Genomic DNA, 13,917 nt, shown 5'->3' with positions numbered 1-13,917 from the left:
CAAAAGACTAGAGCCTGTGCAGTTTTAAGGATTATGCTGTTATTATTTTTTATAAATAGAGCCCAGAGTGCCATAAAAAAATATATGTGTGGAGGCACATATAGCGAGATGCTTCATTTAGCTTCATGCATCTTCTGTTTTTTTTTTCATTTGCGTTTGTGTCACAAATATCAATTAAAAAAATCTTCATTAACAGAGTATAAAGCCCAACAGTGGAGCTGAATAAAAATAAAAAGTAACAGGCTGCCGACTCCTAACAAATACACACAAACATAGAATTTAAATAAATTAAAAAAAAAACACTGAAGAAAGAAAATTTAACTGAAATGAAGAATAGCAAACTTAAATTGTACACTCTGTACACTGTAGAAATTAGTTTTTTTATGAATTTCAATGTCATAGTACTGCAATTACAATATATTAATAGGCAATATGGATATTCACACTATTAGTGACTAATAATCATAGCAGGTTATAATTGTAAGGTGTAAATGCATAGAAAGCCTTTCATGACAAAAAATATCAACAATTCAAAATTCTTATTCATGAGTACTAATTGAGTAAAACAATGGTATTTATAGAATTAATATATTTTTTTGTTCAATTTAAGTTGAGGTGTTTTTATTACTGTATTTTGCAACACATCATTGACATGTTTTACATTTCACAAATTAATTATTTTATTGATTGACGGTAATAATTGAGAGTAAAACCTTGAACACTTATTTTAGTTCTTTTAAAAACATTGACATAAAGTCACAAATGTCTAGGTTGTTGTGAGCATGTGAGCCCACCTGGCACTTATGTTAGAAACTGCTTGGGGGGGAAAAAAAACATCAAAACGTTCTCTGCATGAAAAGATCTTTTTCCACACACACACATTTCTTTTGTCAACATAATGGCCCATTTGGATACATTTATGATGTGTATCTCTCGGTGGACTGGCTTCCTTTTGAAGCCAAGCAAACTCACTGATAGCATAATAGTGAAATTGATGGTCAGGTTGTACATGGTCTTTTGAGAGTTATACAGTAACTCAACAAACATTTTCATCATATTCAAATCTTCACATTTTCTTCAATCTAAGCCGATGAAGTGTTGGAATTTTGGGGTTGTAATTCACTTTGACCGATTACTGTCTTTCCAACTCGAAAAATTGTAAAAAAAAGTCCTACATTTTTTTGTCTTTGTTTTTGTTTTTATGATTGAAAAATCCCCTAAAAATGAGTAATGTCCATTATATAGATACATCTTCACATTTTAGTGCTATCTATGTATGACACTTGCATCCGATCATAGCCTATTTTTGTGAATTATCTTGTTGAAGTACTACAAGCCGTGCTTTAAAATTGTAAAATGGCTACTTCAGACCAAGTCATCCAACTTCTTGTTCAATTCCAGGCATTTTTATTTTGTTTGACAACTGTAAAACTGTTGCCATGAGTGTACATTTTATGACTTTCCAGATGGACCTGTTGGAGTAAATGAGTAGCTTTCCATAACATAACATAATAGTGTATACAACTAAATGTGCTATATCTCAAGTGATGATCATTAATGTTGTCATTCGATGTGATACATTGGGAAGATGAGGACATCTGTTACCATGTACTACTGTGTCTAGTGTGTTGCTCAGAATAACATAGAGCAACATTGCTACTGCTAACGGATGGATCTCTCTTTGCCTTTCAGACGTGTTCACGGCAGCCATTGTCACTTTGCTCTTCTCCTCCAGAAAGGTAAGTTCATCTTTGGATATTTTTTTTTCATAACTACAGTACTTGTGATTTTGAATTATATATACCCTGACACAACAGACTCAAATTAACCTATATTTTATAAAAGTGAGGTTTTGGGCACAGTCATCAAGACTGCTTTTGCAGCTTTAATATGAAATCAAGTATGAAACATTTTGCTAGGATGTTTTATCTCTTAAGGGTTGTCATTTTACATTTAGTTGTTTTCCTCTCACCAACCAGAATAGTAGTGACAATGGGGTACAACCATCATATTTAGGACAACAATTCATGACTTACAGAAGAAATTTGGTCCAATCGGTTAAATTTGTGTTTGCACTACTCATGATGGTACTATAAAATATTTTTTTCATTTCCCTTGTTAACTCATTATTTGCCATTGAAAGTGATGGATGTACAATTCGTTTGAAGTGGTAGGGTTGGCAGTAAATTAACAAATGTTCATTAAATATGTTAGTATAATGACAACAACAGTCTTTTGGTTTGAATATTAATGTGACTTATATAGTCATGTGTGATTTATATGCTGCATAACAATATATAGAGTCAAATTTGATGTGTGCAGCTTATAGTTAGATGCAGCTTACGGTCCAAAACATTTTCCACATTGCCTTCAACACTTTTATTCTACCTCTCGCTTTTCAACTTTAAGTTACGACTTAAATCTCATTTTGCTGCACTGCGTTCTCCTCTAGCTACAAACTTCGATTACACCAGGCCAGTATTGGTGGCTCGGAGACACAATTACAGAAGCCTCTTAAAGATGTTCCGTTTCTGTCACCACGTACACAAAACATCATGAAACATGTGAGCCGTTGTTGCTTGGTGACTTCATTGAGAGTTGTTATCTTTGAGTGCATGTTCATTAAAACTATCAACCTTTTTTTTTTTAAATTGTAAAACAGAGGTGCTTGATACAGTTCGTATGAGTTTTTTTTATTTTTTATCAGCGACCGTCGACCAGATCAATCACCGAAACGGCGAATACGCTGCCCGAGGTTTATGAGACGCTTGTAAAAGCTGATAGCTTTGAGGGAGAAGACCTGAATGCGTATGCTCATTGATGGTATACCAGCCTGCAGTTACTGGCGCCAAAGATATATTTCTACAGTAAAATTTACAGAAAGCTTGTGAGCTTTCAAAGACACCTTATGATGGAAAAAAAAACACATCCCTCACTTTGAGGGTGGGAGTAGCAACAGTTCGCCTTGCGTCAACAAGCTTGGCTGAGATTACTTTGAGGTGAAAATTTCAACAGTCACACGTCTTACTTCCGTGTTTCGTTCCAGAAAAAGGTGTGGCATTGAAATTTTTCAGCAATGTTGCTATCCTCGGCTTTTCGTTTATGACTAAAACACCACTATTTTGGGGTATTGAGAAATGTTAAATCTTCAACAAGATAACTTGAGGCAAGATGGGCCAATGAGTTAACATTGGGATTTAAATTATCGGGGGATATAAATGTTTGCGTATATTTCGTCGCGCCTCCAATTTCCATTCTTAACTGTGCATAATAGCCATTAATCTCTATTAACAACACTCTGTGCTGTCTTCTCCATACCATGTCGACTTTATTGGTTTCAAGTCCCTCTGTGACGTGACGATGGTGTTAATGCACAGAGTAGGAAGTACGCTAAGAGCCGGTGTTAGAACCACTGACGATAGTTCCCAGCAGTAAGTTAGGAGTGAACGTGCGAAGGGGAGAAGCAATCGATGTCATTGATCGGACACGCTGGAATTACGGCTCGTGTTCTTCCTTTTTTTCCCCCCCTGCTTCTCTCTCTTGACTCTTAAACAGCGACTCCCTCTCACCAATGACTCAGATTATTCTTTTGCAGCTTTGCTTGTAATTTATGTGCTGTGTGACAGTGGTACACACAATTTGTCGGCTTTGGGCCGATCGTAAGAGACAACACAGTTGATGTGAGGATTAAGCTTTGTAATACCAGCAAAGTTATTCACAAGTGTGTGTAAAGCAATAAGTAACCACTAAAAGTTATATTTTTAGAATATTTGTCTGAGGTGGGTGTGTTTTTTTAAGTATTTTTTGGCCTTAAAACTCATCTTCACTGATTGAACTGAAACAAATGACATACATTGCCCTTGAAACACAACAAGTATGTGGGGTGTGTCATTAAGCGTCTTTGACTTCGTAGGAATGTTTTCCGCATAATCCTCCTCCTGTCGCTCAACATGCATCCCGCCACGGAAAGCAGCCTAGTTTGACAGCAAAAATGGCAAGCTTTGACAATTGACTGACACGCTGGAGAAGGTGGGGACATTATCAGTAGGAACAATCCCGATACTTCTAAAGAGACACTTTTGGGGGTTGGGGCTGTAGGTGGATATTGCTTCTGGGGAAGAGTGATTGTCTCATTTTTTTAATGTCCCCAAAACACCCTAGAACTTGAAGTACTGTCGATACTTTCAACTAAGATAAGACAATCCATGTTACTTGATCCACCAGATAAGACAAGCTTTCACATTTATTTTTAAATGAGAAAATAGATGAATGAATACAACGATTTTTTAATGTATTTGAAATTATGCAAACAATGCACACATACAAAGTAGCCTGGTGAATTAACTCATGTTGGCCAATATAAAAAAAGAGGATAAATACAATCCAGTAAGTATCCTAAAATCACTACATTAATTGGCCTTTGTGTGCTGATTGACTGAAGTGACAATCAGTGGCTTTTAAATGAGACTTAAACGCTTCCCAGAAATATGGGCTTTGCCTCTCATTTCCCGACATATCGATGTCCTTAAGTGAGCTTTCCCCGAGCGCCTGCAGGGCGGGATTCTAAGGATCGCTGTCGGTGTGGTAGAGCACAGCCGGGCGACAGAGCTCCACAGAAGTACAGATTGCTGTAATGGTAAAGAGGATAACTCTATAATGTGGATTTTTTGCAACACAAATTGTATTTGTAGTAGTAGTAGTACATATATAGACTTTGGTGGAATATATGTTGTCCATAAATGCTGTATCCAAGCATGCAGTAATGAAGTATATTTTATTTCATTTTCCATACCGCTTATACTCAGGGGATGGATGGGAGAGGGAGAGGGGCTGTTGTAGTCTACTCTTGATATATATAGCTACCTATATATAATTCTATATTTAGCAACAACAAAAAACACTAAATCCATTGTGTTGGCACGTGACTCTAATATGATAGTTGAATACTGTTGAATGTGCTTGTATGGATAATATATTTGTCATTGTAGTTGTTAAATGAACTCTGCGAGCATGTTAAATAAATATGCAAAGAGGGCGGTGGCCTGGGAGGAAAGGGCCAAGGGTGTGTTGTCAGAACATGGGGGCTGATTGCACAAGAGGTTCTTACGACTGCTCTGCTGTGTGGAGGCAGATGGACCGCAGTCATTACTCAGAAAAACAACTTGGTGAAATAGTAGCTGACTCAAGTGCACGCTTGGCATGCTGTTATTTCATTTTTTTGTAACAATTATTAACCCAGGACTTCTTTATTTGGACTGATGTAAAAGACATTCATTTCCCTGCCCACGTAGTTTATATGTGAAGATATATAAAACTATTTAAAAGGTGCAAGAAACACCTGAATATGAAATTAATCTTAGTGAAAATTGCGTTAGTGTGCAGTGTGTGGTGAGTGAGGGTTGTTTTTTTTCTCATTCTGTTTCCCACCATGAGGGTCAGGGCACCCTTTGGAATATTATTCCATTAAAATGAAAGAGCATCAGAAGCCAATGAATCATCCTAACAATGCGTCGCTGCTGCTGTAGAAACACACACAGAGACACACACTGGGACAAAAAATAAATAGTGAAATGAATAAATGAGTTTAAAAAAAAAGGGTGCACTGGTGAGAGTAGAAAAGTATCTGCTCGATATTTCGCTCATAAAACATTTCTCATAGAGGCCTCCCAGGACGTGAGGTGGCATCCCACTTGGTGAACTTCCTTACTTGCAAAAATAATCTTTTAAGTTCTTATACTGGTGTCTTAGATTTCCATGAACCTTTTTTGTGTGTATATATGCACAGCGTTCAATGCTCTGTGTCTCTAAGGTGCTATGTTAACATCAAATTCAGAAGTCTATACACATTATGCACTTTGTTTAAATCCCATTTAATGGTGCACATCCAAACGGGGCCACATGAGAGAGGCCTTGGGAAGTGGATAACTTGAAGCATGGAATCTCCCCAAAGATGAAATTAACCTTGATGTATTTAGCAGACTGGGCAAATGCAATGAGACGGATAATAGTGTTTGTTTCCTTTTTTTCTCCTTTGTTTTTTCAAGCTCATAACAAAGGATTCACAAAGAAATAAACGGTTGGTGAAATCAGGGAAGTGCATCACGTAGCACGAAGGGGATTATACATTTTCCTTTTTAAAAAAAGTATTGTCTTACAGCCACACCTCCATCATTTATCCCAGGTTTTCCATGAAGTAGCAGGGCGTGGTTTAGTTTTCTTCCAAAGTAAGCTTCTCAGCACATTACACTTCTATTCACATTTTCTTTGGCCATCTCCATCATCGTTAACACCTGCCTGGTCATTATGTTGAGCAGGTAGATAATAGGAGCTAGATTATAGAGTCCATCATTTCTCTTCTGCATTACGCAGGCTAATGACTCGTGCACCCCGGAAAGAAGTTACGAGGGGTCAGTGTGCCGAAAGCCTTAAGACCCATTGACATTATTCAGAACAGCAGAAACATGAATTGTACTTCACTTTTGTTTTGAAATCTCCCCCATCTACAAGGGAGAACAATTTGCTGGTCAATGCGGCTTGACTTTAATTGACCCAAAGTTAAATATTGGCGGGTTGAAGGCCCAACATGCACAAAATGAACTAATCAAACAAACATTTTAACTTTTAACTTGCAGTTTTATCAAGCGTAAATCCAAAGGTTTCTGAAGTAGAATGTTATAGTTGGTTGATTAAGTGAATGTCAAAGGTGGAACAAGTACAGACTTCAAATTTATCAAATTGGTTTTCATTCTTAGAGATTTTTTTCTATTATTTCTTCTTGAGTCGAGCACATGTTGGGTAAACGAGCAATGTAGTCTGTTTTTTTTATAAAATTCAACAAAAGGATAAATAATCTACTCCAAATAATGGCACGAAGAATGGGAAACAGCTGAATTAGGCACTAATACCCATTTCCCATAAACCTAAACAAACATAATGACAAGAAGTTAACGCTAATGTTTTTTTTTATAGTTTATGAGATAGACCACCACTTTAAGAGATTATACATAAAGAAACATTACGCTTCAGTGGGATATCATTAGAATGAACGAGTGCGACCTTATAAATAAATCCAAGCAAACCCATCATACGTCTTATTACAACATTTCTATATCATTACACAACTATGAGCCTATTAAATTAAGCAATTTGCCGCCAGCTTTCCTTTTCAGCCAGGCTGAAGGGAGCAGTGGGGGGTGAGTTCACTGCCGCTTTATATTACCTTAAGTCTGCCATCATTAATTTACACTTTTTTGTCTTAAGTGTTACTTTTTATCTCTGTATAATCTCACTTTTTTACCATAGAGATTATATTGTCTGGAAAGAAAATGGTTGTTATCCCAAATCATGGCTGATGAAACCAAACTGATATGAAGAGCCCACCCATTTTGTTTTCATTTTTTTGGACATTGGTCATTTTGACAATACCCCAAAAGACATACAGCTCATCACCCTGTAAAAATCCACATAAAAGCCACACTTGTCAAAGCGAAGGAAAGAAGTCGTGGTTTATAATCCAAAAATTACATATCTCACCTTTCTTAAGCATCTTACCATTTCAGTTACTATGGCAGTGAGTTTATTTCTCCTTAAATCAGGATGACAGAAATGTCTCAAAAGGTGTCAAATATGACTTCATGGTTTATGCATTTGTGTGAGTTATTTATTTCGAACATAATCCATTCCTCAAACCATAATGTTGAGAATACCAAAAACTGAGAAAACACTAAATAAGCAATTAAATAGTCCCTCTCCAATTTCATCCATTTAGACTTTACAGCAGGGATGCTGATCTAATGAGAAAGCAACGTGTAATCAACATTCCATATAAATAATGGATTGAAATAGGATGCTACTTTTTCTTAGGAGCCTTAAATTGATTTCCAGGTTGCTGGATCAAAAAGCCTTCCCTGGGTTACGATCTATATATTCCTTATCCATAACACGATTTTGCCAAAATGCCAACCAATAGCTCAGATGAAAGGAACAGCAGACACGTCAGGAAATGAATTAGATTCTTCTTCCACACAGCCTTTTTTTGCTCTAGTATATCATTCCACGGTCGGCTTCAGTCGTTTAAGATCGTCCGTGAGGAAAGGTCAAGCTTAAGAGATTGCATTTGTCACAGCCGGGATCCCCCGCTAAATGACTACGACGTCTCGTCAACGTGAGCCAATTGAATCAAAGTGCTGACATTTTGATGCATATTTAGCCTCAATCGACAGTAGATTGGCGACCATGGTAAATACTTGACATTATTTTTCGTAATGGTCCTATAAACTAATACTTCTTTCCTTCACTTTGAGTGATGTGCTTTGTATTCCAAAATATTGGGTTTTTTTTTTGCAAAAATAGTGATGCTCAGATATTTGATATTTTTTTCTGACAATAGACCACTAGGTTTTTTTTCCTCCACTACTTTTCATTGTAATGGAAAATATGTTTGTGTTTTTCTTTACAATTCAATGGCAGCCATTGAGAGGCAGTAGAAGTCCAATCCATTGAAAGTGGAATGAGTGGTGGAGTGTTCATTCACTGCCACCCTCATTTTCCCTTCTGTCAGTAGCCGTTGTGAATGAATAAATGAATCAGTAAAGTACAATTTGTGGCTTTTGAGATGCATTGAAAAAGATGTAATCTGCACATCATTTTAAATGATTAAGATGTTCTTTTGTATAACAATTCAGTTGCTCTTATGTAGCTAAAGTACAAACATTTTATGGGTCTGTCAGATAGAAAGACAGAAACATTCATCAAGTTGAATAGAGAAAAGCATGTTTTACCAACGGACAAAGTACAACAAAATGCATGTGCCCCAAAGTGGATGTTTTAGGAGATACTAAGCCAAAGCCTGACTCATTATACTACATTTCATACATTATACATGACATTGCGACATGCAAACAACTCATGCAATTCTTCTTGGCTATGAAGTAAAGGCACCATACGCGATATAATATGTGGCAGATTTATTAGAATGATTCTCATTGTCTGGCCGGAAACCAAGCAACATCACCAGCATCCATGAAATTGAAGTTTCATTAGATTGACTCTGAAGAGGTGATAAAAAAAATCAGGCAGTGTGGACACATTTTCACAGTGGTCACTCTGCTGAGTTCTCAGATCTCACTTATAATGATATTATGCTCTTAAATGTATGTAATGCTTTTCCAAAGTCCACAGGATTATTTCAGGATTATTTAAGTGAAATGCTCATTCGCAGTAACAGCATAAGAGTACAATTCTGGTTAAATGATCTTAATAGGTTGGTTAGATAATTTAAAAAAAATTCTGCACTACTGTTATAAGAAGTTTCATGTCCAGAGTATATGTTGTCTATGCATAAATTGTATACTTTATGAAAAAACTAAAACTATGACAAAACACTTTTTTATGCGCTAGACTGACTTAGCACTGGTGACAAGTGTGGTACTCCCCATAGTAGAAGTATTAGTTGCAGTCATGTCTGTAGTGACAAATTCACAATAGAAAGAGTAATCTTAAACAGAAGTTCATTTTTCTATCCAACATACTCTCATCCATTCATTCCAAAGCTTAGATAACATCCAGCAGATTCAAAAGCGCTATAATGATCATATGTTCTCTTACGGAGCACTCCAATCATCATACCTTTCACTCTCGGGCTCACTGTACATGAGTCAGTGTTTCTCTTCATCCTTGCAATCACTTGTAAAGCTTGGCCAGGTTCTACAAAGCCACCTTGAGATGTGTTTGCTGTATTTCCATAAATCATCCCCAGCACAATCCCCGTTTTGATCGCATGCAAAACCCTCCTTAGCCCCTGGCTACTGACCATTTGCAGCCACCTCGCCCAGTTGGCTTGAAGAGGTAACTACATGTGATTAGTCTGCTCCGCGTTTCCAAGATATGGGCGCATTTGGCCAAAACACAAGCTGTTGATTGGAAAGGGAAAGCTAGTAATCACTTTCACCCAATCCCGAGGATTATACAGCCAAAGAAAAAAATATTATCATTGTTCCTGAAATACCCGGTTCTGCATCCCTTTATTTATTTAATATTATTTAAATTGTGTAATGTAGTTAATTATTTAGGGTTTGTTTTTCATTTCCCAAGGTTGTTTACCCATTCGCTGTGGAGGCAATGTCCAATTAAGAATATGTTGGAATGTGCTATCACATTGGAATTGCTGATCTTGATCCTAATCAGCTCATCACTTGCAAAGCTTCGGGGACAACACTTTTATTTTTGCATCTGATTTATTCCCTGTAAAAACTTCTGTCAGCTATACATAGTGCATGGATGCATAGGATTTCATAGGAGAAACTGCTTAGGCAGATTCATGTATGGCTTTATCACATGGCTTATTGTCTGAGAGTAAGCCTAATGAAAATTGATAAAACCCTAAGATGTTATCCATTGCTATGCTAACGTACGGTACTGCAAGATAGCAACATGAGTCGAGAAAGTTTGGAGGGAAATTGAATCCTCTAATCAGGTTCTAAAGAGAACTGATAAAATTCTAACAGTGGATGTCAGAAATTAAAATGGTTTTCTGGTGTGCGTATCTGTGTGTGTGTGTGTTATTATGCCCTAGAGCAAAACATTAACTACACCGAATCTTCAGGACAGGATACTTGTCGACTGTTTTTTAGTGTCTTTTATTAAAAGCAATCAGACGTAACCCTGAGGGCTGAGAATAGGATTGTGTTTAATCAGCCATCTAGGATCACTCTATTATTGCTCTATTGATCGCTGATGTGAGGAATGACATTGGCTCGTCATTTTGTACCTTTTAATGCAATTTTTTAAATCTTTACAATTTTCGCATTCTGTCTTAAAAGACTTTGACCAGTATTTCTACAATTGCTAGTTCTAATATTGTTCTTACTATAGCCAGTATACCAGTATTGACTTCAATATCAATTACAGTTTGAATGTAACTTGTGTGATTATATATTCTACGATATTTTTCGAGCACAATGAAAAAAAGCACAAACCACAATGCTGATTCTCACGCTTTTTTTTTTTTTTTTTTTTTTGCTGCCCTCTTTCTGTTTGAGAGGAGAAGGTCAGGTCAAAGAACCACAGGGGCGCTTATTTCCAGCGACTGCTTCTGCCCCTCAAGCATTTGCACTCCATGTCTTATTTATTCCAGCAGGACTTGTCTAAGCTGTGGTCTAGACTGGACTCAAAGTGCAAGCTTTATTTGTGGAGGACTGAGTTAGAAAGATTGCTTGTGGTCGTAGTCTGCATATCATATCCTGGGATTTATTACTCATTGTGTATATTCATTTATTTGCCGTGAACTCACCAATAGAACATGTTTTGCTAGAAAGAAATCATTTTGCAAGGTGAATAGATGTAGTATATAAAATCAACTGCTATCCCACTAGATGTTTTATGTCGTGGCAACGAGTCTCTGAAAACTCGGGCAATAAATCGTGTGACAATAAATCAATATGGTTATATAATGATACTATGTATCCTAATAAGTTATCAGTATGGTAGCACCATGAATTGACGCATCAATTTAAGAGGTGTCTCTCTTTGGTAAAGAAATCAACAGGTTTATACCAAAATTGTCAGGACAATATCGATGGGGATACAAAGTGTTGTGATATGCTTACATACTGATACTTTATTACACTCTCTGGTACCTGAGGATGGACCCAATGGCTTTTTTCCTTAAGAGAAATCCTCCAATCGTCAGTTGTTTCAAGTGTCACCGAGTTAATATTAACCTGTCATTATTTCCACATCTTCAATTTTACAAATATATGCTCATGCGGCTTTCATTATCTAGCTTCTCTGTCTTGACACCTTCTTTAAACTTTTGATCCTCATCGCCATATTCTTTTATGTAAACTTTACACCAGCGCCTGCAAGAAAAAGTTTGTCCTGACTCGTGGTTGACATTTACGCAACCTTTTGAACCAAATTCCCCCCATCATTCTGTGGCCTCCGTGTTGTCTTTTTTTCTTCTTTTGTGTTTGAAACACAGCGTCGAGTATTGGATGAGCTTCTTCTTGTCTAGCCCGTTGGAAGAGACACAGATAAAGACAAGGAAATGGCTGAGGGCAATTTAATTCTTTTCATAAGGGCTGTATCGCGCTCGAGGCTTAGTTCCTATCTTACTCAATGCATGTAGCGAGGCATGTCTGTTGTCCTTGGCATCCAGCTGAAACTAATAGCATGATGCGGCATTATCACCGCAGTAGAGCAGCACTAATTGTGGTGAGTTATAGGTGATATAATCTATGGAGTTATTCCACTCTACCCATCTTCTTTCTCTAATTGTACATAAGTGCAAGAAAAATAGTAGTGATAGAAATGAGTAAATATCAACCAAAAATGAGTAAATGTTAAAATAACAAAATTATAAAACAATGAGCAGCATAGTTAAGTATGAAAAATGTATTTAAAATAATCTTTTATTAATAGAAATGATGGTCAATAAATTAGAGCTTGTTCTTTACTTTTGCATTTTATTTAAAAATGTTTATATAATATTTTTTTTTCTTTATGGTTTAAAAAATGTGTTATTCTTGTTTATTGTATTTAAATTTAAACATTTTAATCGATTTCCTGTCTTTTTTATTTAGGATTCTGCAATGTAAATATATATACATATACAAAATACCTTGTTATTTTCAAGAAACATCTTTAGTTTTTTCTTAAATGAAACATCAGTAGTTTGTCTGAAATGGTTACATACATCACTTTTCCAAGTCTAGAGCTTGTTTGTCTCCGACTTTAACCTGTGACAAAAACTGTCTGATACCGAAAAAATAAACACGAGAATATATCTGCCATGACACCAGTACTATTCAGTTTTCCACTGTAGAATGTAATGGACTCTGAGCATCGTTGCTGTCTACACGCAGGACCATAAATCGCATCAAAGCATGCAAAGAAATCTGAATCTGCTGGGATGCAGTGAGAATGAAAGCACACACACACACACACACACACACACACACACACACACACAAAATCCCCCAGTATTCTCACGCAGTGACACAAATCGAGTAAACCTTTCTGTGAACTGCCACTGCAGCAACACCTGTTCATTTCAGAAAGAAAAATAGGCAAGATGTTCCTTTGAAAGGACAGAAAGACATGTGAGTGACTTGAGCCTTTTGTTTCCTCAGCAAAGAACTTTGCTTAGATGGAATTGATCCAACTCCAGAACCTTGCCATTTATATCGGCACTTTCCTGTTTGATTTGTTAGTTGTCAAATAGAAAAATGATTTGCTCACAAGCCAAGCGAATTGCCACCTTTAAAATTATATACACTGGGAGAATAAAAGAATAAATCTCTAAATTCACATTTGAAATTCTCTCGTAAAGTAGAAGGAAGTTAAATAAAAAAAACTAAAATAAAAACTCACTGTGATTGGCTAGCCACCAGTTCAGTATGTAACCCCGCCTGGTGTCCATTTTTTAGCTGGGATAGGCTTCAGCACCCCCCGCGACACTTGTGAGCTCAGAAAATGAATAAATGATTGGCAATCAAACCAAAAATTGCCGTCATGATTTACTTTTTTCTTCAGTTTAATGAATTTTATCTGTAAAGCTGTGCAAATAACATTGATAACAATCTACATTGTTTAGCGTCTAAGTCCTTGTAGAAAATTGGCAGGCTCATGCTCAGATCTAGTTGACCATTTCTTTCTCCACCTGAGCTATTTACTAGATAAGCCCCGCATACTCATCCGGTGGGGGGGCTAATTAAGCCTTTTCTTCAATTAAGCAGCCTCACAAATTGCTGTGTGGCAACACGCTTAAAGCACTCCCAACAGTAGATGTGCAGCTGCACTTTTAAAGAACCATTTGTGCCAATGATGTGGATTTCTTTCATTTATTTTGACATGATGCAATTGAGAAAATATAGCAAATACTAATTAGCCGGCACTAGCTAAATCCTTGTTGAATCA

At 36.7% G+C, this 13,917-nt stretch overlaps 1 long non-coding RNA gene across 2 annotated transcripts in view; it reads left to right on the top strand.

Annotated features, from left to right (window-relative positions):
* The window catches only part of LOC144207443 (uncharacterized), a 98,489-nt gene extending 96,750 nt beyond the window's left edge, over positions 1 to 1,739 (top strand). For both annotated transcript variants that reach the window (XR_013328661.1, XR_013328660.1), the window contains one exon: positions 1,693 to 1,739. This is a non-coding gene — a long non-coding RNA (uncharacterized LOC144207443). The remainder of the gene's footprint in view (positions 1 to 1,692) is intronic.
* The last annotated feature ends 12,178 nt before the right edge of the window (positions 1,740 to 13,917 follow it).

Source organism: Stigmatopora nigra, chromosome 14, assembly GCF_051989575.1.
Source record: "Stigmatopora nigra isolate UIUO_SnigA chromosome 14, RoL_Snig_1.1, whole genome shotgun sequence".
NCBI classification, from domain to species: domain Eukaryota; kingdom Metazoa; phylum Chordata; class Actinopteri; order Syngnathiformes; family Syngnathidae; genus Stigmatopora; species Stigmatopora nigra.
Note: the sequence above shows the minus strand (reverse complement) of the source record. Positions and strands in the feature narration are given on the sequence as shown.